The sequence below is a fragment of the Ambystoma mexicanum genome, chromosome 9, assembly GCF_040938575.1.
Source record: "Ambystoma mexicanum isolate Mex_15411 chromosome 9, UKY_AmexF1_1, whole genome shotgun sequence".
Taxonomy (NCBI): Eukaryota; Metazoa; Chordata; class Amphibia; order Caudata; family Ambystomatidae; genus Ambystoma; species Ambystoma mexicanum.
In genome coordinates, this window is record NC_090931.1 from 1,340,262,077 (window position 1) to 1,340,284,375 (window position 22,299).

Genomic DNA, 22,299 nt, shown 5'->3' on the forward strand with positions numbered 1-22,299 from the left:
TATCGCACATAGCAGCACTAGGTGAGTCAGCCTGCTCTTCCTCCAAATTAAATCCCCCAAGCTTCAAAGAGTAAATGAGTTTGGGAAGTAGTTCCAACATTCCCACTAACGGCGCGATTACTAAAGTCAGAATAGTAAACAAAGCTAAATCTTCAGTTAACGGCATACCCTCAGAGTTCACAGGTGAAAAGGATGATTCTCTGAGGGCCTCATTCATAGCCAGCTACCGAGCCAATACATCTGCATACCGCTAGCGTTTTGATGGTGCCGCATTAAAAGTAACAACATTGGAGATGTCAGGACGCAGCTGTTCATTTACATTCAGCTGGTGGATAATGTAAAAAGGCCCCAGCAAAGATACTGGATCAGAAAAGCCAACGACAGAAGTTATGTGAGTTAAGAACAGTTGAACACTTACGGTAATGACGACACACAGACAAACCACAAAATGTAACAGCGCAGCGTACGTTGCAAACCAGCTTGCTGCTGAAGCGCGTGATTAGAGGATTTAAACACAAGAACCTACTGGTAATTATAGTGCTAAAAAAATGCTGTTCAAATAAATGCATTTTAAATACATTTCTAGCTAAGTGGACACACAAACGCAGGTAGAGCATGTGGTTTTTCTAGTGAGCAATAAAAACTAAGTTACAAAATTAACTCTAAGTGAATCGATTGTAAAAATAAAAAGAAATCGCCTTTAACATTGCATACAGACTAGTTAGGACTCTGCTCCTATATTCTGGAGCAATGTGGAATCTGATTTGTGGCATGCCAAAGCCAACAAACAGTTCAAGCCTTTGTTAAAGATGTTTATCATGTAATTTCACAACCATAAGGAGGTTAAGAGAAGTATTTATTATAGGAATCCTGTATTTCGGGGGCTGGTTGAAATCATGTTATTTTTCCATCAATATTCACCCGTCTGAGGCGGTCTTTTTCGGAATGTTTTCTCTGCGACCTGATTTGCTAAATGATGTTCATGTTTTATTTTGTTGCCGTCCTTTGATTTGCTGCCCTCTGAATAAAGGGAATAAATCAACTGGGTAGGATGAACATTAGCCTTTGTTCAGTGTATTTGCCACATTGCGTCCCTACATTTAGTAACGTTGTGAAGCCAACAATGTCATCTCAGCTTTTGTTATGTGTCTTCATGCTTAAATATTGTGGAATAATAGATCTTAAGTTATTAAAAATGCATATCTCTGCTTATAGTCTAGCCCAAGTCTACTTTTGAAACTTCTGGTGCCTTTTCATTCTGCTTCCGCTAGTGTAAATTTGATGTTTGTTAATGTTTCTAGAACGCCAGGAATATTGTAGATTTATAGTAATAGCATTTAGCTCTTGACTTTACTGTATTTTGTTTGGGTGCTCTCCAAGTTATCCCTGCTCCATTCCGGAGAAATAAACAAAAAAAATCAATAAAAAAAAAAAATTACGCAACCCAGGAGAAGGGGAGTCATTCCCCCTGGTGAGACCTATTGAGATTCCTGAAGTGAACTTATCACAAACCCAGGAGAAAGGAGCCATTCTCCTCAGCAACTAACAGATTAGCTTTATCTACTTTAGTTTTAAGTGTGAGGGACAGAACTAGAGATTTTGACAGGACGGTAAACACTTAGGTTAAACTAAGATTCTGACAGATCCCTTTTAGACTTTAGTTGAGGCACGGAAACCTCTCATTGAAATAGGGACAGATAGGCGTTTCTATTTTTTTTCACGAAGAATAAACGTCTTTACCAACCACCATGCCACATTTGTGTCAGTCTCTTTTTCTGCACACATACAGCGCCTAGAAGGATTTGATCCACAACTCTCGGACCCAGCAAAAAGCTTAGGTTTCCCCATTGACAACAGCCTGTGCTTCCAAAAACACAGACAAGAATGCCCAAATAGCCTAGTTTCCACCCTTTGCTAAATCACACCATTCATCTCGCCGCCAGACTTCTGGACCGTAGTATATGCCCTTGTGGTCTCGCACATCGATGGGAGGGGAAATGCCTTCGTGACAGGGCTCCCAGCTGCTCATTTTGTTCCCCTAAAAGCAGTCTACCATGCTTCAGCACATCTCATTACGGGTGCACAGAAATTAGACCAAATCACCCCCTTCCTACGCAAACTGCATTGGATCTCTCTCCAGGCTGGTATACTGTTGAAGACTGCATGTATCATCTACAAAGCTGTCACGAGTAACACACCAGTGTACCTGGTGGCTAAGCTCCACATATCTGGTGGCATATGCTCCTCCCACAGCAAAATCGACCAACCGGCTTGAATCTCAACTTGTCCGCAAAGAGGACCCCTCTGACGAATCCTTAGATGTCCTTTCCAATGAGGCCAGGGTGGTGAGGCTGCTACCCGATAGTCACCCTAGCGGTGGTACCAGTGGGAGGATTTCATGGGGAGAGATTCCCACTGTGGGGACAAGGTTGACAATCTAGGGAGAACGTGGTATGACAATCCTATAACATCCTCCCACTCCATGAATCACATTTCTATATCACCCATCTGTATGTATGTCTGTAAAACTGACTTTACAACTTTACAACACTCAATGAGACGAGTAAGAGTAAGGATGATCTAACAAGGACTTCCTTGAAATGTACTGGGATGAGAAGGAGGTGCGGAGCACTGAAGAACACTTGGAGGTGCGGGAATGAGCATTTTAGCTGTCAGTGGCCGTTCCGAATAAAGACAGATGAAGGGCTGCCCCAATGGTCAATCCCTTCCCAGAGGAACAGAATGAGCCAGCGGTTTGGTAAGGAAGAGGCGAATGGCTGGGATGCGGGGAGGTGTGTCCACACACGGTCCTGCAGTAACAAAAGCTAGCAGAGCAGAGGTCTAAGGAGAGTCCAGGAGTCCGACAGCACGGTCGAGGGAAAATGCACCGTCTGCAATGGACCAACAACTGTAGAGAGGCGGCAGCACGGCAGAGAGCCGGAGAAGCCGTGTAAGACCCGAACACAGAGAGAGGCGATCCAGAGTCCGGCCAGGAGATGCCGGTACAACCCTGAAGGTACAGTGGTTACCGAAACAGTTGGTGGGAGCGCAAAAAGGTCACAGATTCAACAAGAAGGAAACCATCCTCTCCTCCACCTCACCCACTCTCAGGCCTCCCCCTTGGCCCCCTCCCCCCTCCCCTCTTACTCTCCTCTCTCTCACCCATATCACCTGATGACGTTTCTAGACAAGTCCGCTCCATGAAAGTCTCATCCAAACAAGTGCTCCCCTGCTCCTCCAGAACTATCAAGGACAACATGGTCTCTTTTGCTCCAGTCTTGGCTGATTTCTGCAATCACTCCTTTGCCACTGGATCCTTCCGTCACTCCTCAAGCACTCCCTTGTGCACCCTCTCCTCAAAAAGACATCTGCCGACCCCCTCCTGTCCGGCTAACTACCCCCCCTATCTCCATTACCCCCTTACTGGGGAAACTCTTGGAGGAGCTGGCCATTTTCCAACTTATCCACAACACTGAATCTGCTGGTTGTCTTCACGTTCACCAGTCTGGCTTCAGAGTTGCCAGAGGCACAGAAACTGCACTCCTGAACACCTGCTCTCTTATCTGGATTCCAATTCTCTTTCCGTTCTCATCTTTCCTGACCTTTCCTCTGCCTTTGATACAGTCATGTCACCCTTCTAAATCAGCTCTGTGATACCCTTGGAATCATCGACCTGGACTGGCTGCCGACCTTCCTCTCTGAAAGACCTTTCCAGGTTCAACTAGGCCCTTTTCTCTCCTCCATCTCACTCTTCACCAGTGATGTCCCTCAGGGCTGTATTCTCTCACCTTGGCTCTTCAACATCTACATTGCCACCAAGCCCATTATATCTCTGCCTTCTCGCCTAACTTCCAGTGTTATGCTGATGACACGCAACTCTCCTTCAAGCTTCCCTCCTCTGCCTCCTCCTCTCTCATTCCTGACTGTCTGCTAATCAGGCATGGTGCACTGCAAACGACCTCTGCCTTAATGCCAGTAAGACTGAGATCCTTCTCATTGGGATGCCAGCTCCCACATTCCCTCCTACACTCTGGCTACCCTCCATGGGCTCCTTCCCCACACCCTCATGTAAGGCAAAAAAACCTTGGTGTCATCTTCGACCGCTCTCCTTCTCTCCTCACATCATGGACCTTGCTAAGAAGGCCCACTTTCAGCTGCACCTCCTCAGAGGCATTCTCCCTTTCCTCACCTTCCCCCCAGAAACTCAATGTCTCCAGAGCTCTGGTCATCCTCAGACCAGACTAATGCAACAGCCTCTTCCTAAACCTACCTAACTCCTCCCTTCGCTGCCTTCAACTAATCCATAATCGGACTGCAAGACTTATTATCTTTGGCCTCAAGCCCACAGACTGCATCTCTCCAGCCCTAAAATCTCTCCACTGGGTCCCGATTGCTGCAAGGATCAAATTCAAAACCCTCTGCATAATCCACAAGGCTTTCTGGGGCCTGGGACCCCGCTACATCCAACTCTCTCCCTACATTCATTCTTGCTAGAACCCATTGGTCGTGCCTCCCTCTGGAATCGCCTCCCTGCCCCTCTTAGACTTGAACCGGATCTCCTTACGTTCCAGAAGTTCCTCAAGACCCTCCTTTTCTCTTCCCCTTTTCCCCTCTCCCTCCCCAGCCAATGTTCGCCCTCTGCCTCTTGACGAGCTTCCTGGTTCCTTCAGATTCTTATAGGGCTCCAGGCCCTCCCGACCCGTCTACCCCTGCACTTGGGGATTCCTCTGATCTCCCCCGCCCCCTAACCTGCACTTGCCTGGCTGGGCCTGCTCTCCTGAGGCCTTCCAGCTCCGTTCCTCGCACTTAGCACATGGACCTTCTGCCTCTGCATTCTTCTCCCTGGGCTCTGTCCACCTGGCCTCACCAGGCACTCACTTAACCCTCCGGCACTCTGCCCTGCACCACCTTTGACTGCACTTGCACGATCCGAATGCCACAAGGCCTAGTAGGACCGTTTTTATTTTGTCATCCCTGTTTCCTCCCCCACTGCCCCCTCGTCTGGTTTCGTCTAAATACATCCAAAGAAAAACCTCCCAAAACAGTGTAAAGAGGGAAAGTCCCCATGATATATTAAAGGACATTAGTAACCCTGCAGAAGAAAGCATAGAGGACAGGGTCTGGGACCCTCACCCAGAGGGGAAGATCCTTGCCAGTCATCTTCCTCGTGTCAGTACTTAGCAAAGAAGTGAGCCAAGTCGCACCAGAAGAAAAACTAAGACATACGAGTCTGGGACGCGCACCCACAGAAGATCAACATACTTCTTTGTGGCAGTAACTGGCAGGAGAGAAAACCAGGTCTGCCATACTGAAAGTGCAAAGAAGGGCCATGGGATGGAAGTCATTCATTGTGGTTCTGTGAAAGCCAATATATGAGAAGCCAAGGGAAGGGAACCATTCCCCCCCTAGTACTATGAAGTGAGCTTGAGAGAAGGTCAGGGGAAGTGAGTCATTCCCCTGGCATTGTGAAAACACAGAGCAAGATACCTGGAGAAGGGAGGCATTCTCCAAGAACCCCATAGTGAAGAAACAACTAGGGGCAAGCCGTTTAGTGGACAATAAAGAATGTTGATGTTTGAATTGGAACTTTGCTTTTTGAGTTTGAACTGAGAACTTTATTGTGTTTTAGCATTACAACCAGGAACACTATGTTGGTGCCTTGGAAAAGGTTTGGGACCTGGGAAAGGGGAGTCATTCCCTCAGGCAACGATCCTACCAAAGACTTGAAACTGTGGTCTGTTGTCCAGAAGAAAGGAGCCATTCTTCTGGACCAAGAAGATCCTCTACTACTTTAGTTTATTTATAAGTGCAAGGGACAGACGTAGGGTATTAACACAGGACGGTGGACTCTTGATTTACATGGTCATCCTGACTGAATCCTTAGTATTTTAGTTGAGATAGGGAAACCCCTCTTAGATTTAAGGAGAGGTAGGGTTTTGCCTTAATGTTAAGGCTGTGTGTGAGGCAGAGCCTCCTGCTCTCTCCCAATCTGATGGATGGTTTGCAGTCTGTGTAAGTACACACATGGTTCTGGACAGCTGCGAGATTCTTGCACGTGAGCGGTTTCCTTTTAACAAACAAGACCTCATTTCCAAACTGCTAGTTGAACGGTATTGTAATCTGTCTGTAGATTTCCAAGGGTGACCGGGATAAGACTGCTCGGAAACACAACAGGCTATGGATGGATTGGGGCTCCTGGAGGGGGAATGGGAGGAGGGAATCTAAGGCAAGGGGTTGTTGGGGAGTCTGCAGTATGCCACCCTTTGGGTGCTGCACTACATTACAATAATGTGGGTTCACTGGCCTCCAGGGTCACCCCAATGCCAGCCACTAGCTTGAGATGAGATTGCTGCAGTTCTAAGCACACACTGAAAAAAAGCACCTCTCAGTACTCCATCTAGTCAAATACTAGTATTAAAAAGATACATTTGATGATGGAAAAAAAAGCGAAACCAGTAAATAGGCAGTTTTAAGACCGCATCAGAAGATGTGGTGATAATCAAGGAGTAAGTATAGGGGAATGTTTGTCACAAAGTTAAGCTGCCAAGGACATTGCAGATCACTCTTGTGGTTCAGAGAAACAGCCACAACCTCAACAGCTTAAGCTGAATATGATGGTGTAAATACTGGCTAACAGACAAACAGTTTATGCTGTGGCAGGTTGGAAGGATGAGACAGTCCAGAGTTTGCCATATTTAATAAGTATGTATTAGAAATAAAAGAAAAAGGTCTCACTTTCCCTAATCTAAAGGCTTCCTTACATACAATTATACCTAGGGTGCTTGTCGTCTGTGTCAAAGTCCATAGTAAATGTCTGTCCTCCGTCCCAAAACTAGCCTGCTCTGATCCTGCATCTAATAGACAACTAAGGACCAGGAGAAGGACCCCTCCCCTTCTCCTGCGATGGAAACAGCTTTCCAATAAATGTTTTTCTCTTAGTATCTATCCTTCAAATAGCGTTTTGGTTATTTTACACATTCCTTTCCTTGTTACTCCTTGTTTTCTTGACTTTGTCCTAACGGGAATTGACCCCTGTATCCTCTTGAATTCTGTCTTTACCAAATAACAGTCTCTCTATTCCTTGTACGTTTTCATACTTTTCCCCCTCTATGGGATCCGTTCTTCTGTCTTTCGGTCTGCTTATCTTCTCACTGGGATCAGTGGTGTATTGTACCCAGTGATCAACTTGATTTAGCTCAGGATTATACCCTTCCCTGGACAGAGAGGGGATGATTCTGTAGGATTTCTTACTGTTCTTATCATATTTAATACTACTGGGACGAGTATGAGGAGTCCTGTAGTTATTCTCACTTATCTTATACTTCTCGGTACTTTCTGGGGCAAGTATCATGAGTCCCGTAAATATTCACTCTTCTTGTCAGTACGCCAATTGGGGTTTAAGCATCCAATCCACTATAGCCATCCCTCTCTCCCTGGGTTAGGGGACCAATCAGCGGGTTGGCGTTCCTCTCTGGGACTTTGATTATTTCCTACAGAACAGTTCTCATATTTGCCATCGTTCTGCTTCCAATTTCACTTTCGTAATTTCACCTATATCAGCATCAGCACAGAGGGTTTCTCGTGTTCCCTTCTTGGCTAACGTTCAACAGGATGTCTCTGGGCTTCCCTTTGTTCTTGGGTATCGCTCAGGATACCCCTGTGTGGATGTATCGGCACAGAGGTTTCCTCTCTTCTCCCGTCTCCGGCCAACCCCTCTTAGACTTCCCTTCGTTCTCGGGTAACGCTCGGGATAACCCTTGTGTAAATGTAAATGGTATCGACTCCGAGAGGGGGTTCTCTCTTCTCTCGGTCTCCGGCCACCTCCTCTTAAGGTCACATCCCTCCTGGGACACTCAATCTCCTTCCAGCAGTGGAGTAGGTGCTGGGGTGCCCGTGCTTGTGGATGAGGCACAGATGAAGTGCAAGGTATGGTAAGTGCTACATGGCTAGAAGCCGCATTGGGTGGAAAAGTGCGAGTCTCCAGGCAAGTACTGAAGGTAGACAGAACCTGGGGAGATTGGGTGTGGTTGGTCAGGGGCCCAGAGGATGCATAAGGGTCCAAGACACCAATCACAGCAACTGTGAAATTAGAGGAGTAGGGTAGAAGGGAAGGAGGAAAAGAGGAAAGTCTTGTGGTGCTTTCGGAATTTAAGCAGGTCCTGCTCAAGATGCAGGGGGTGGGCGAGATTGTTCCATAGGAGGGATCCAGCTGAGGAAAGCGAACGACCTCCTGCTCTCTGTCTAGCGAAACGCTTTATATACAAGGAGTTGGTGCCAGAGGAACGTAGAGGTCTGGAAGGAGAGTATTGTGTAAGAGTTGCAGATAGTGTGGTCCCAAGCCCCAGACAGCCTTGTGGATGGATGATGCAGAGGGATTTGAATTTAATCCGTGCAGCAATCAGAAGCCAGTGAAGACTTTTTGGGGCAGGAGAGAAGCAGTCCCTGGGCTTAAGGCCAAGGATATGTTTTGCAGCTCTATTCTGGATTAGCTGGAGGGGTCACAGAGTGGAAGAAGGTAGATTAAGGAAAAGGCTATTGCAATAGTCAGCCTAGAGAGAACCATGGCTCAGGAAACATTGAGCTTCTGGGGGAAAGTGAGAAAAGGGAGAATTCCTTTGAGAAGGAAGAGTTTAAAGTGTGATTCTTAGCAATGTCCTGAGTTTGAGGGAGGAAGGAGAGCAAGAGAGAGAAATCGAAGATGACTCCGAGGTTTCTGGCTTCAGAAGACGGAGCAGGGGCAGAGCCGATGGAGGAACGCCTAAGAGAAGGGAAGGAGGGAGCAGGAGTCCCAATGGGAAGCATCTAAGTTTTTCTGTCATTTAGGCAGAGATTGCTGGAAGCGCACCAGGTCTGGATGGCAGATAGACAGTCAGGGATGAAGGAAGGTGTGAGTCAGCAGGAAGTCTAAAAAAAAATACAAATAAAAAAAAAAAAAGTTCAGCGTCATCTGCATAACACTGGAAGTTGGAGAAGAACGAGGAGATGGGGAGTGCCAGCTGAGCAAGGTAGACATTAAAGAGCTAAGGGGAGAGGATAGAACCCTGGGCGACAAAGGTAGAGAAGGTGCCCAGGATGACTTGAGAGGAGCAGTCCGTAGGGAAAGACGTCAGCCACTCCAGTGCCCGATCTAAAATACCAAGGGTCGTGGAGCTTTTGTATGAGGATGAAGTGGGTGACTGTCAAAGGCAGAGGAGAAATCAAGTAGGATGAGGACAGCTGGGGAGTTGGAGTCCAGGGATGCAATCAGTTCTTCACGGATGTTCAGAAGAGCAGTTTCCGTGTGTCTGGATGTTCGGAATCCAGATTGATGGTCATGGAGACCACCAACAAGTTAAGTGTGCGAGTTGAGTTGGAGCAAGGCCAGCTTCTTCAGCAGTTTCACCAGGAAGGGGGTGATAGAAATAGGGCAGTAGTTGGCTGGACAGATGAGGTCTGCTGAAGGTTTTTTCAGGAGCGAGTGCTTGAGGGAGGAGGGGAAAGATCCAGTGGCGAGTGGCTGGAGAAATCAGCAAGTCTGGGGGTGAGAGAGCCAATGTTGTCCTTGATGGTTCTGGATGAGCAGGGGGGGAACCTGTTTGGAAGAAACCTTAATGGAGTGGACAACTCTGGTAAGTTCTTCAGGTGTGACGGGTGCAAAGGAGGAGAAAGCGGAAGGAGGAGGGCGAGTTGCCAAGGGAGGCAAGGGGGTGTGGGATGGGTTTGGCAGGTGCGTAACAAGGATGTTCAGGATGTTGTGAGTTTTGTTGGCAAAGTATGCGGCCAGTGTGTTGCAGAGGGCCTGGGAAGGAAGAGGGGAGCAGGAGACTGCTGAAGGGTTGGCTAGCTCCCTGCATATTTTGAAAATGTCAATTGTGTTATTGGATGCACCAAAAACCAATGCCTGAATGTGGGCCCTTTTCTTGGCACGGATGGAGAGTCTGTATTGCCTTTGGAGCAGGCGGGGGCCTGAGGTTTGCCACTTCCGTTCTGCTGTTCTGCACTTTCGTTTCAGGGCTGCAAGATCGGAGTTGTATCAAGTGTTACGCTTAGAGGTGTGATGTATGCTGATCCTCGTGACTGCGGCAAGGATGTCAAGGGTATTGATGATGGCCAAGTGGAAGTTGCTGAAAGAGTCAGTGGAAGAGTCTGCAGTAGATGGGCAAGGGGAGATGAAGGTAGAAACAAAAAGGCAGCAGCTGGCACTCGTTTCTTCAGGCAGATGTTCATGAACGAGGTTAGCAGGGCTTTTGAGGGAGTGGTAAGAGATCAGGGGAGAATGGGCTGACGAAGAGAAAGGAGAGACCGGGGACGGCAGTGGAGAGAGGTCTGAGTGAATGATGGCATCCAGCCGAGTGGGTTAGACCAGAGGGGAGAACAGAGAGGGATAGAGAGGTGCAGAGTTCAATCAAAAGATTGATGCTGAGACTGGGGAGTCCAATTGGATGTTGAATTCACCCAAGAGGAGGAGGAGGTTGAGGTGGTTGAAAGTAAGGAGGAGCAGAAATCAACCCATTCAGAGAGGAACAGGGTGGTAGCGCCTGGAGGCCGGTAAAGGGTGCAACTAGAGGGTTTGTCCTACTCTCTGTGAGTCAAAGGAATGCAATATGATTCAAATGCAAACAACATTTTTTTAAACCTTAACGGGTGCCCATACAACTGGGGCAACCATGGTTAGAAACAACACTTTTTCTGCTAATAAACACGTATCTCTTACTCATACAGAAGTATCAGCTTTTTATTATTAGTAAGCTGGTGCTTTTTCTTTTTTGCAAAATATTTGAGCATTAATATATACGTAGCAATACATAATGACCATTGTGGTAAACAGACACATGGTTATGTTGAAAATTCAATACAACATGTTTACAGATGTCCTAAGGTGTAAACCAACCACTTATACATTAACAGACAGCTTGTTAGTAAGTGGAATGTGTCTTGTAGTTAGGTGCAGAAAACAAGTTGAGAGTGTAGATAAAGGGAGACGTTGATTGTAGGTCTCCTATGCCTGGCTAAAGTCTGACCTCATATATGGTAAGGGTGGCAATGGTCAGAGTGGAGGAGGGAGAGATGACCAACTTGCATATCAGGCTCTCAAAGGAAGAGTAGAGCTGGGTGGGTAAGATCGAAGAAGGAACCCACTCAGGGTAGATTACGGCAACCCCACCACCAGCATGGTGGGAACGAGGCTTGGAAATGACTTTGAAGCAGTCAGGGAAGAGGTAGTCTAAGCAATGACAGAGCTGGCACCGAACCAAGCCTTGGTGAGAGCGAGAATGTCGAGGTCAGTGTCTTCAAGAAGGAGGCAGATGTCGACAGAGTGTTTGTTGGCTGAGCGGGTGTAAAGACTCACCAAGTGGAGGAGATCTCTGCCGTTGAAGGTTTTCTGAGGAGTACAGGGGTGTGGTCTCCAGTCAGGGGGGGCGGGGAAGGGTCAGTGTGAGTTGTGGTGGGGAATTGGGGGGGGGGGGTCAGAGAAGGAAGGAAGTTAATGAGGGAAGGCAGGATCCGGTTAAAGAGGAGGTTGTTGGGTTTAGGACCCTGAACCAGGATAGTGCCTGTGTGGTAGACAATGATACAACATGAGGATGAGAAGCCGGCCAAGAGGACTTCCCACGTGGTGCCACCGTTATGGGGAGAGGAAGAGAAAGGGGAGAGAGTAGAGATGAGAAGTCCATAGATCTGGAGAGGGGAACAGAGAAAAGTATGTCAGTGAAGACCTCTCTGGAAGTTGCGCTGATGTAGGTGTCTGTGATGGGAAGGCCAGGGTTTGCACGCAGGATGTCTTTTTTTATACCTGACTTGAGAGGGGGGGGGGGGAAATAGGTGATAGAGTAGCAATTAGAGAAGATAGGCGAGACGGCGAGTGCCATTATCTTGGCAGAGGATAGATGGAAGAGTGAAAAACTGTCTAAACTAACTTTATCTCCTGGGCAGGCAAGTCATCTACGTCTCTCTCGCTTACTCATGGGGTACATCAAGGGTCGGTTTTAGGCCCCTTTCTTTGCACACATCACATTGTGCAGCTAGTATTTCCTCCTTGGGCTTATCTCATCACTTCTACGCTGATGACACTCAACTCTTCCTGTCCTTTTCTTCCTTCTCTCCTGAAATGCATCTCACACTTTTGCTTGCTTAGTTGCTATTAAATCTTGGTTGTCTTCCCACTTTCTTACTCGTAATGCTGGGAAGACTGAAGTACTGTTTTTTCCTTTTAACACTCTTCCTCCCCATCTTCCACCTTCTTTCATATCTTTGCCTCCTGCCAAACTCCCAATCACATCTACAGCTCTTAATATTGGTCTCTACTTTGACTCAAATCTCTCTTCCTACCACCTCCCCCACCCCACATTTACCTAACCTCTCGTTCTTCTCGTTTTCATCTTCACAACATCCGTAAGGCCGCCCGTTTCTCACATTTCAAGCATCTAAACTTTTAATCTCCTCTTTAATCTTTTCTCGCCTTTTCTACTCTTTTGTTTGGACTCTCCAATTCTCATCTTGCTCCTCTTAGATCAGCCTTTAATTCTTTCATTCGCCTACTGTGCCTTCTCAATTATCGGGACTCTATTTCCTCCTCTCTCGCAGCACTTGGCTGGCTGCCCTTTCACTCAAATTTTATTTAATTTTCTCTGTCTGGTCTACAACTCTCTCCATGGTTTTGCCCCTAGCTACCTTGCTGAACTCATATCCTTTTACACTGCCTCACGCTGTATTCGGTCTTGCTCTCAGTTCAGACTTTTGGCTCCTCGTCCGCCCTGTGCTCAGTCTCATTTTCGATCTTTTGCACTTCTAGTCCCCCTTCATTGGAACGTTCTTCCACTTTCTCTCTTTTCTATCTCTGTCTACTCTCTCTTTCGTGGTTCGTTAAAATCTCATCTACTTCAACATTACTGAGTAATTGTTTCCTGGACTTAACTGGTTATTCACTTTTACTGAATGAACCGTGTCTCATTTTTATGTTCAGCACTGACTTAAGGCTCTTAATAAAAATAAAATTTAAATAAAGGAAAGTAGAAGTGGGGCTGCACTGCACAGTCCCAGACGTACTCAAGGTGGCCTAGTAGATAAGGGGGGGCACTAATGCAAAGCAATAGGAGAGGGTCCAGGATATAATTATAAACACAATCAAGTATGTAGTGCACAAATGGAAGCAAGATGAAAGCACAATCCACCTGGAATCGAGTTTAAAAAGCGGTGCACAAATGGAAGCAAGACGAAAGCACAATCCACCTGGAATTGATTAAGGATCACAGTGAATTTAAGAGTCAGAGCAGTGACATAAAAAAGGCTAACAACCATTAGCAACTGAGGTCACAATACCAATAGAAGTAGGATGGCGAAGGGAGAGTGTCACGGATCGGACAGTTCAGAGGTTATAGGAGAAAGTCAAAGGAAAGTTCAGCCAGCGCTCATATGAGGAGCAGGGCGGGCATGAGGAGTCACAATTCGTGTTCATGGTAGCCACGACATCATGGTGGGCAGCATTAGGGCTTGATGAGGGGTGGCGGGGGGCTCTGCAGCCCTACCAGGCCCGGACAGGCACAGACAGGGCCTTTTTCTGTGGGCCAGCCAAGCCAGCCGGCTTCTGATTGGACGTTATGGGCGAGCCGGGACCAATCCGCACTAAGGCGTTATGGTATCCATGGGAACGCCTGGCTGCACTGTGTTGCGAAAAGAAAGGCCCTCCCGTGCATTCAATGAGCGTTTGCGCATTTTACACAGACTTCGGGCAGCAGATGGCCGTAGAATCAATTGATGATACCCCAGAAGTGCGTGCAATTCACAAATTCAGTCGTCTTTGCAGACCGTGACCACGGGTCTCGCCAAGGACTGAAGTTTTCCCCTCAAAGACTCACCAAATGTTGCAAAGAGTAATGCAAGGGTGCGGAGCGTGGTTTTTTTTTTGTCAAGCCGCAGTAGATATCTTCCTCCCTTTCAGAGAAATGTTCTCTGCAGCCAGTTTGAAACTCCCATCCCTCTCGCCATTGCTTTGCTCCTCCCACTTTCATTTCACTAAACTGAGGCTTCCCCAGTTTCCAGCAATAGTCCTTTCTTGGTGTTAGTGCCATTCGGTTTCTTTGTCCCAGTGTCCGGAAGCTCTTAATCCTCCCCTTGGTGCCTACTCGTCTCGGTATCAAACAGATATTTATATTTTGTCAGATGTGTTGCAGTAACAGATGTAGGATGATTCTGGTTTCATAGAGATGGCTTTGTTGGATTCTTAAGTGAGGTGAAAAGAGAGTTCCTCCTTCAGAACAGGAGTCCTTATTCCCAAAGGGATGGGGTGAGCCTTTCCCTGCAAGATCCCACTTTCTGCCACCCCTAGGGGGAATATGACATAGCATGCTCACCTCCCTAGTCTCACAAAGAAAGGCTCTTCCCTGGGGAGAAGTGGCTGAATCCCTTCATTCGTAACTATGCCCAAGGTCAAAGTCTTTAAAGGTGGTCTGGCACTGACAAAATGTTATTGAAGTAGGCCTTCACGTGTGATGTGCAGTCTTCTACAGTTACAAAATGAAAAGCTGTCCTTATGGTTGCATGCTATTGCCAAAGAACCAGAGGAAACATGTCCTAATGGCCCTTGGTCTAAAGGAAAAGCAGCAAAAACACAAATGTGTCTTGAGTTACCAGGAATAGTGTGGTAACAGATGCCCATAACATCCAATGAGTACTGGTACAACAAGACTATCGTGCTGCATGCAATACAGACAAATGAAATCCAAGTCCGAAAAATAAATGCATAGGGAAAGATATGGAGACGTACCTATATCAAGCATCACAGATACCCAGAAAAACGACATATCTGACGAATGGAGAGCCTGGTGGAATTAGAATAAAAGTCAATCTTTTAAATGGCAGACCACAGATCGCTGACCAAACGCCACCATAGAGCAAGAAAAATGGTATTCCTATACCATATGACTAAAGAATAGAAACAGGAAGCTCAGGGGAGAGGGAGCAGTAAAACACTAGTAGAACAAAGGGACCAGTGAGAACAAGCCATGAGACTCCCCACTAATATATTGAATGTTGAGTTATGAGAAAATGGAGACAAAGGGAAGAAATGCTGAAGAGGCAGAGGTGGTAACTAGTAAAACCTGGAGGGGCAATGGCCCAGCGTGCTGCAAGCTGGAGGTGCTCGGAGCATAGCTGCAATGGACCTCGGCAGAACGAGGTACCGAAAAAACCTGGTGGTTGGAGGATTCCGAATCCTGGATGAAGTGTTGTGAAGCAAACAGAGGACCGAGACTTGGGAACCAGTATTACAGTAAGAGCCTAGGAGACAGTGTAGACCTAGGATCAGGAGCCTCTAGAAAAGACAACGATCTGGGAGGTCCTGTCAGAGGAGCCTAGTATCTGGATATGGTATATGCAATGTGGCTGTCAAACATGGCCACAATGCTGGAAAATCTCAAGCAAAACAGGAGCAGGAGGAAATCTGAGAACATGGACTACTAGAAGAGATCCCCAGAATGTAAGAGTGTAGGATTTTGGCTAGACTAAGCATTCTGAAAACCATAAAGGGTGAAAGCATCCTAACAGGGATGGCAATAATTTTGCAGTCTGCGAAACTTTGTCTGACTACAGAAATGTGCAAACGATATTGTGAGAAACATGTATCAATGGCAAAACATTGCATTATGGGAAATTGAAAGAAGCTCTCACAGAAGCACAGAGCAGCGCCATTCTGAAGACAATATTGCCAAAAAATTCATTATGACACCTTGAAATACTAAAATTGACAACAGTTGTGAGCCGCTTTTGTGGCTCACCACAGAGTTATTTCATTCGATCTTATGCTCTACCATACTGAACGAGGTTAAACGTTTAAATTCCATGTTAAACATTTTTTTTTTAAAAATAAACGATTTTGTTGGTCCTGGACAACGAGAACTTTTTTTTGTCCAATCCAAAAATAAATAAATCTCTGCAAAGACCACCATTTACTCAGCAATACTCACCTTCCATAAGCAAAAACAATTCTGCATAACTGTTCTAGGTTCCAGTCATTTTGAAAACAAAATAATCATCTCTGTCACCAGGCCAGAAAGCAAAATTAGGATGCGTTCCACTTAATAGGATGTGGTATTATGAGCACAACAGAACATGTGCAGAAAACCGCAACATAATGTTATCTACCAATTAACTAGTTGCCTCTTTGTAGATCACACAATCAAAGAAGCCATTTAAAATGTATTTTTTCTACAATCTGCATATTAAATGCTGTGATGGTTATATATTTCACCTGCATTCTGAAGTACTTTTTGAAGCTCTTTATATTAAATGATCCTTGCTTCCCCAAATGCCCTTATGCCAACAAAACACTCTCCGAAAAGAAATCTGCTTTCTGGCATTTCACCTCATTTTCATCAATGCTTTGCCATTGTTTTGAAGATCACAAGACTAAATGCTTGCCAAGTTTTAACGAATGACTTTTGGCCACAATTAAATGCGATTTACTGGCACATGGACTAGAATGTGCAATCTCAAAGTGGTAAACCCCACATCATGAGAACATGGGCACAATAAGCGACCACAGACAGCAAAGAGAATTTCAGTGACTGTACATCAAGTTTATGAAAAATCAACCAAGAAGCGCCCTACGATGCCAATAATCCAACAACCAACTGACCAACAGATTCACTCTTTCCAGGTCCACAGTACACAGGTATCCCAGCTAGAAAGTTGTGCTACTCTGCAATGGGGAATTTCAATAGATAGGATAGCCAGCACGTCTAGCCCATGTAGCCTGCTGTACACGTGTGAACATATAAGGGCAGAAAACATTACTTCTCTTCACTATTCTTTCTCATGGACACAGTCTTGTGTAGTGCAGGGCTCAAGCGAAACAGACGTCAGAGACCAGATTGTGCATACATTTACTAAGGCTTGATCTTCTGTGATTGTTCAGATTCACATACTGGTTCATTTGGTAAGGGGGTTGGGGGGTCAAGGAAACCCACAGAGCATATTGATGCACAAACCTTGGACGGCTCATCACGAAAATGTTGACCTTTCCCACTTGTGACCATGGCGGTAGTGATGTCAGAAGGCCAGCAATAAAGGTCATGCACTGGAGAAGGGCATGCTCCGAGTTGAGAGCAGATGGCACTGAGATCAGGCTGCTGGTCGGAACGGTTGCAGATCAAAGGGACTGGTGCGGAGGTGTAGCATTTTACTCTGATTAGCCAAAGATTGGATTAGGACGGACATGGCAACGTGGAAGCGCAGGTGGAGGGCCCGATTCGGCCCCCACACAGAGACTTAATAGGTGGAGAGGGTAAGTGGTATGGCTCGGGAAACACCATTATCCGGCTTCAGGATGCTGGTTGCATATTATATATTCATTACATAACATGGGCTGCTTGACATGGGGGTGGTCAACACTTGAGCAATGATTAACATGCCCAGGTTAGGTGTCTTGCCTCATTCGCTCCAGATCTGATGCTGTAGGAAATAGACAGGTGCAACATCTACTATAACCCTGCTACATGCTCCCCTATGCGAGTTGAGATCGCACATTGGTTGCTCTCATACTGCATTGAAACACCCCTAACCAATGGTAATATGACCAAACCTGAGAAACCTGGATATAAGGGGTAGGTTAACCTGCAGACCTTTGTGTACCAACAAGACCATTTGTCTCCTTTGGCATGGCGACTGCTGCGTCAGCACTCGAAACAAGCCAATCTACAATTAAGCTCCAAGAAATCATGACAGAACAGAAAAATAATCACCAAAAGCAGCTATTGCAGAACGGTTTGAAGAGGGATGGGGAAATTCGCCTCCCTCCTATAATGTACATGACGCGGAAGGTGGCCAGGAGAGACCGTGAACACCCATACTATTTCGGACCAATTCCCAGTGCTCCAATGATGCATAAGTATGTCAAGAGGTACCCACTCAGCCAGCCCTGCAGACCAGGTGCAGTACAAGTCTACCCCAGAGTGGAGGAGGAGCCCCAGGCTGCAACAAAAGAGACCTCAATTGACAGTATTGATTAAAGCGCCTAGAAGCCACGTTACAGACGTCGTTAGAGACACCACGATGTAGCAGCGTTAGACATGAAGCTCAAGTGCCATCTACACATTGGGACACAAACACACACTCCAAAACACGAAGAACACGAGCGTACAGTTCTATAGTTAAGAGAACAGATACATATACATAATGTTGTTGCTTTTATTATTTTGTCATTAGCTGAACGCAGAAACCGCAAGAAGCAAGAGAACCTGAGTAAAACTTGCAAAACTGTGAACCTCATGGAACTCTAAACCTTATGGAACTGTAGGAGCACCTATGGGACGTGACAGAGCCAAGTGTGACTAACATATGGAAAGCATAGACTAGCATGGACACTAAGAACTGCATAATGGTTTAGGAAAATTACAGAAGACCACAAGCCCCTCAGCAAGAGCTGAGCCAAGTTGAATTCAGGCTGGACAAGAGCAAACGTGTGAGACGGGACCCGCTGCCAAGACCACTAGATACGAGCGAAATTCCATTCCCTGAACGGCAGTAACACCAGCTGCAACAAATGCAAATAATTATTCATAATTCAGAGCTGTAGACTCCAAATCAAGGTCTCCTAACATATGACCCGGACGACCCAAACAATGGACAGAAACCAGCGCTGGGAAAGGGAGTTGATGCATGCCGCCAGACAGAAGCCTGCAACAAATAGGTTACAACGTGAGACAAGTGTTGCAAGAGATGAGCAAGCACTCTCATAGTCCAATGTGGTGCACAAAAGTTACAATGCAGACACAGTCGTTCTTATTATCATGAGAAGGTACACCAAGAGCTGAGAACCTTTGCGGATCCCAGGCCTGGGGAGGTCAGCTCTAGCCAATCACAGTTAGGGTTCCTAGGGGTGGGTAGTAACGGCCCAGAACCAAAGATAAGACCCTCACACTGCAACATTGTTAGAGACAGCAATTTGGGGATGCACCAGGCCAGCCACCTGACATACTAGAGCCAGTAGATTAAAATGTATAGTTGTCCACTATAGGTGGAATATTACTCAGTACCCAATCCCAGATAGCAATAGGTTTTCTGGAGAGGGGCTCAGGTTGTGACATCACTATGACAAAACTTGCCTGCAAGCCAGGAGACGTTGAGTGGTCCTCCGATCCTTGTACTGATCCCTGTTGGTTTTGCTGTAATAAACCACAATTTGAACTTGTTGTCTGGCTGGGTCTACGTTCCTTTAAGGGGGAAGTTGTTCGGCCTTCCAAGAGTCTGCAAACTCCTAGTAGCCTTCGAGCCTACCTGGGAGTTTGTCCCAACAGGTTAGCATCCACGGTCTCACCGACAGAATGCGATTCTCGGGCACTGTGCTCAATTGGTTTACTTCCTTACTCTCAGGGATACACCAGGCCGTCCAGATAAACACATTGTTTCTACCAGACTCCCAGTCTACTGCAGAGTCCCCAGAGACTTCCATCCTCTCACTGATCCTTTTTAACCTTTACATGAAGTGGGGCGTGGCTTGATGGCTACGTGAGAGGGCGCTCCTTGGAGGAGCTCCCGGTGATCCGATTTTGATCCTGGGAAGAAGTGATGTTTTCGGCGGACTTTTGAGCCCACGGTGCATCCCAGGGTGCATGAAAGTGGGGGGGCACATGGTGAGTCAGCGAGACTGCATATCCACAGAACTAGACTTCGAAGAAGGTGGCGGTTGCGCAGTGGAAGGGCAGCACCCAAGATGGCCGCCCGTGGACAAAGGGCCATAAATGGTCCGTGGAGCTGAGGAAGACAAAGCCGGCCGGAGCGGGGGAGAGCCCAACCAGAGGGACGCGTCGCATGCGTCTCTGGCCGGTGGCAAGAACATAAGTGCGGGCCCCCACTGAGGAGGCCCTGGATCGTGGCGTGCCAGCAGAGCGAACCCGAGTTTAGCAGAGCCTTGCTGTGAAGGGGTTGCAGCGCCGGAGACACAGCTGGGCGCATGTGCCCAACCGACGCAGCAGGATGTCCTCCAAGGTGGTGCGACCCCGGATCAAGCAGCCCACGATGGAGGCCTATGCTAGGTCACCCCCGGGCGCGGAAGGGGGCAAGAGCAAAGAAGCCCCTGCGGCGGCGACGGACCCACCGGGTACTATCCAGGAGGTGCTGGCAGCAATTGCCGACTTGAAGGTGGCTTGGGAGACAAAGTTGGGCCTGGCCATGAAAGAGCTGCAGGAGGGCCTAGTCCTTAAGATCGGAGCGGTCCGAGAAGAGGTGAACCTGTTGCGTTAGGACGTGCGAACGATCGCGGAGCGCACTGGGGAATTGGAGAAGGAGTTGGCCCCGACCACAGAGGTGTGCAATGCACATGCTAAGGAGCTTCATGCCCTCGTGCAACGAGTGGGCAATCTGGAGGACAGAGCAGGGCAGGCAGAGGGGCGCGCCAGGCGCAACAACATTCACTTAGTGGGTGTTCAGGAGGGAATGGAAGGATCGAACCCCACGGAATACGTTGAAACCATGCACTTGCAGGAGATTACAGGCGGGGTGCTGACCCAGGGGTTTGCGGTTGAAAGGGCGCATAGGGCCCTGACCAGGAGACCGGCCCCAGGAGCCCCCCCGCGGCCGTTGATCGCGAAGATCTTGAACTATCGTGACCGCGAAAAGATCCTTGAATTTTTACGGAAAGGAGGTACGATAGAAAGGGGGTCAGCGAAAATGACGGCGTATCCGGACTATACGCTGCTCGTACAGCGGAGTCAAATGAACTTTGGAACGGTGAAAAGGAGGCTTAGAGAAGCAGGCCATCGCTACATGTTGCTCTACCCCGCTAGGTTAAAGGTGTTTTATAAGAATAGATCCCTCTTCTTTGAGACGCCGACCGAAGCGATGGAGTGGCTGGTTATGCAGGGTCGACCTCAGGAATCGGATGCCAAGACAGAAGCGGCTGGAGAGAAGTAGCACGCTGCAGAGGCACCCGTGAGGCCATAGTTACGACATTGGGACTGGAATATAGTACGATATTGTGCTTGTGGGGAGGAAGTCATGGTATCTGCCGGCGGGTCCTGTTGAATGCACTTCTCCTAAATAGATGACTGGGAGCTCCTGGGGAGCACCCTCTGTACCCAATAGTAGTACACTTAGTTAGGTCACTGTTAGATAGGTGACACCCCGCGGGGTCCTTGTCCTCGGATACGAGACCGGTCCAGACGTGGGTAGGCCTGAGATCCAGGGACGGAGCTGGGCTATTGTTGGGGCCTTAACAGCTACCTGAAACGTAATAAAGTGATGTTGTATTTAAAGAGGATGCGTGTAGACATAGCCCTGCTGCAGGAGACCCACCTTACTAGGGAAAGGCTGGAGGTGGTCAGGAGAAAATGGAAGGGCAATGTTTGGGGGCGGCGTACTCGGCGTACGCTAGAGGGGTCATTACTTGGGTGGCGCCTCATGTGCCGTTTCGGATGCTTGATTCCAAGGTGGACCCGGAGGGTAGAATGGTGGTGGTGACGAGTCTCCTGGAAAACAGGGAAGTGCATATAATAAATTTGTACGCCCCCAATAACGACACAGCGGCTTACTTTAGGACCCTCTACAGTAAACTTGGCCCCCTGGCAGGGGGCACAGTAGTGTTGGGGGGGGGGGGTGGTGGACTTTAACTGTACCGTGAATCGCAGAATGGACAGGTCCAAGGACAGGGTAGGGAAAACGGCACCGGCGGCGAAAGCGCTGGGTACCTTACTGAAAGACCTAGGCCTAGAGGATGCGTGGAGAAGGCTGCATCCCACGGATAGGCAGTATTCACACTTCGCAGCGCCACATGACTTGCACACAAGGTTGGACTACATGTTTGTGACAGCCGAGATAGTGAGAGACAGAGGGAGCGGAATACAAGGCCCGAGTACTATCTGACCACTCGCCCTTGGTGGTGGACTGGAGACACCTGCCCCCGAGACCGCAGATCCCTACATGGAGACTCAGGACCGAGGCTCTGCAGGACGAGGGGTTTCGGGAGGGCCGGAGGGATGCCATCGGAGAATACTTTGATATAAATACGGGAAGCGTCAGCTCTGTGGGCACACTGTGGGAAGCGTTTAAGGTGGTGGTGCGCGGGGTAGCCATTCCCAAGCTAAGGGGCTACAGGGGGGTATTGAAAGGGAACTCCAAGAGGCGGAAAAGGAGCTAGAGGATCTCACGCGTTGCGAGAGAACCGCTCATGATAACAGCACCAAAGTAAAGGAGCTACACTTGTCCTGCAGCGCACTCTGGGATAGGCTATGCAGACTCAATTACAGGAAATATACGGAGAGGATATACGCAGGGGGCGACAAGCCGGGCATAAAGCTGCCGGCAAGGCTGTATAAGAGTGAGACCCCC

The 22,299-nt window shown here is 47.8% G+C and overlaps 1 protein-coding gene across 2 annotated transcripts in view; it reads right to left on the reverse strand.

The window, feature by feature from the left end:
* Nucleotides 1–22,299, reverse strand: part of EPB41L5 (erythrocyte membrane protein band 4.1 like 5) — a 1,765,041-nt gene that overhangs the window by 1,144,220 nt on the left and 598,522 nt on the right. The window lies entirely within an intron of this gene.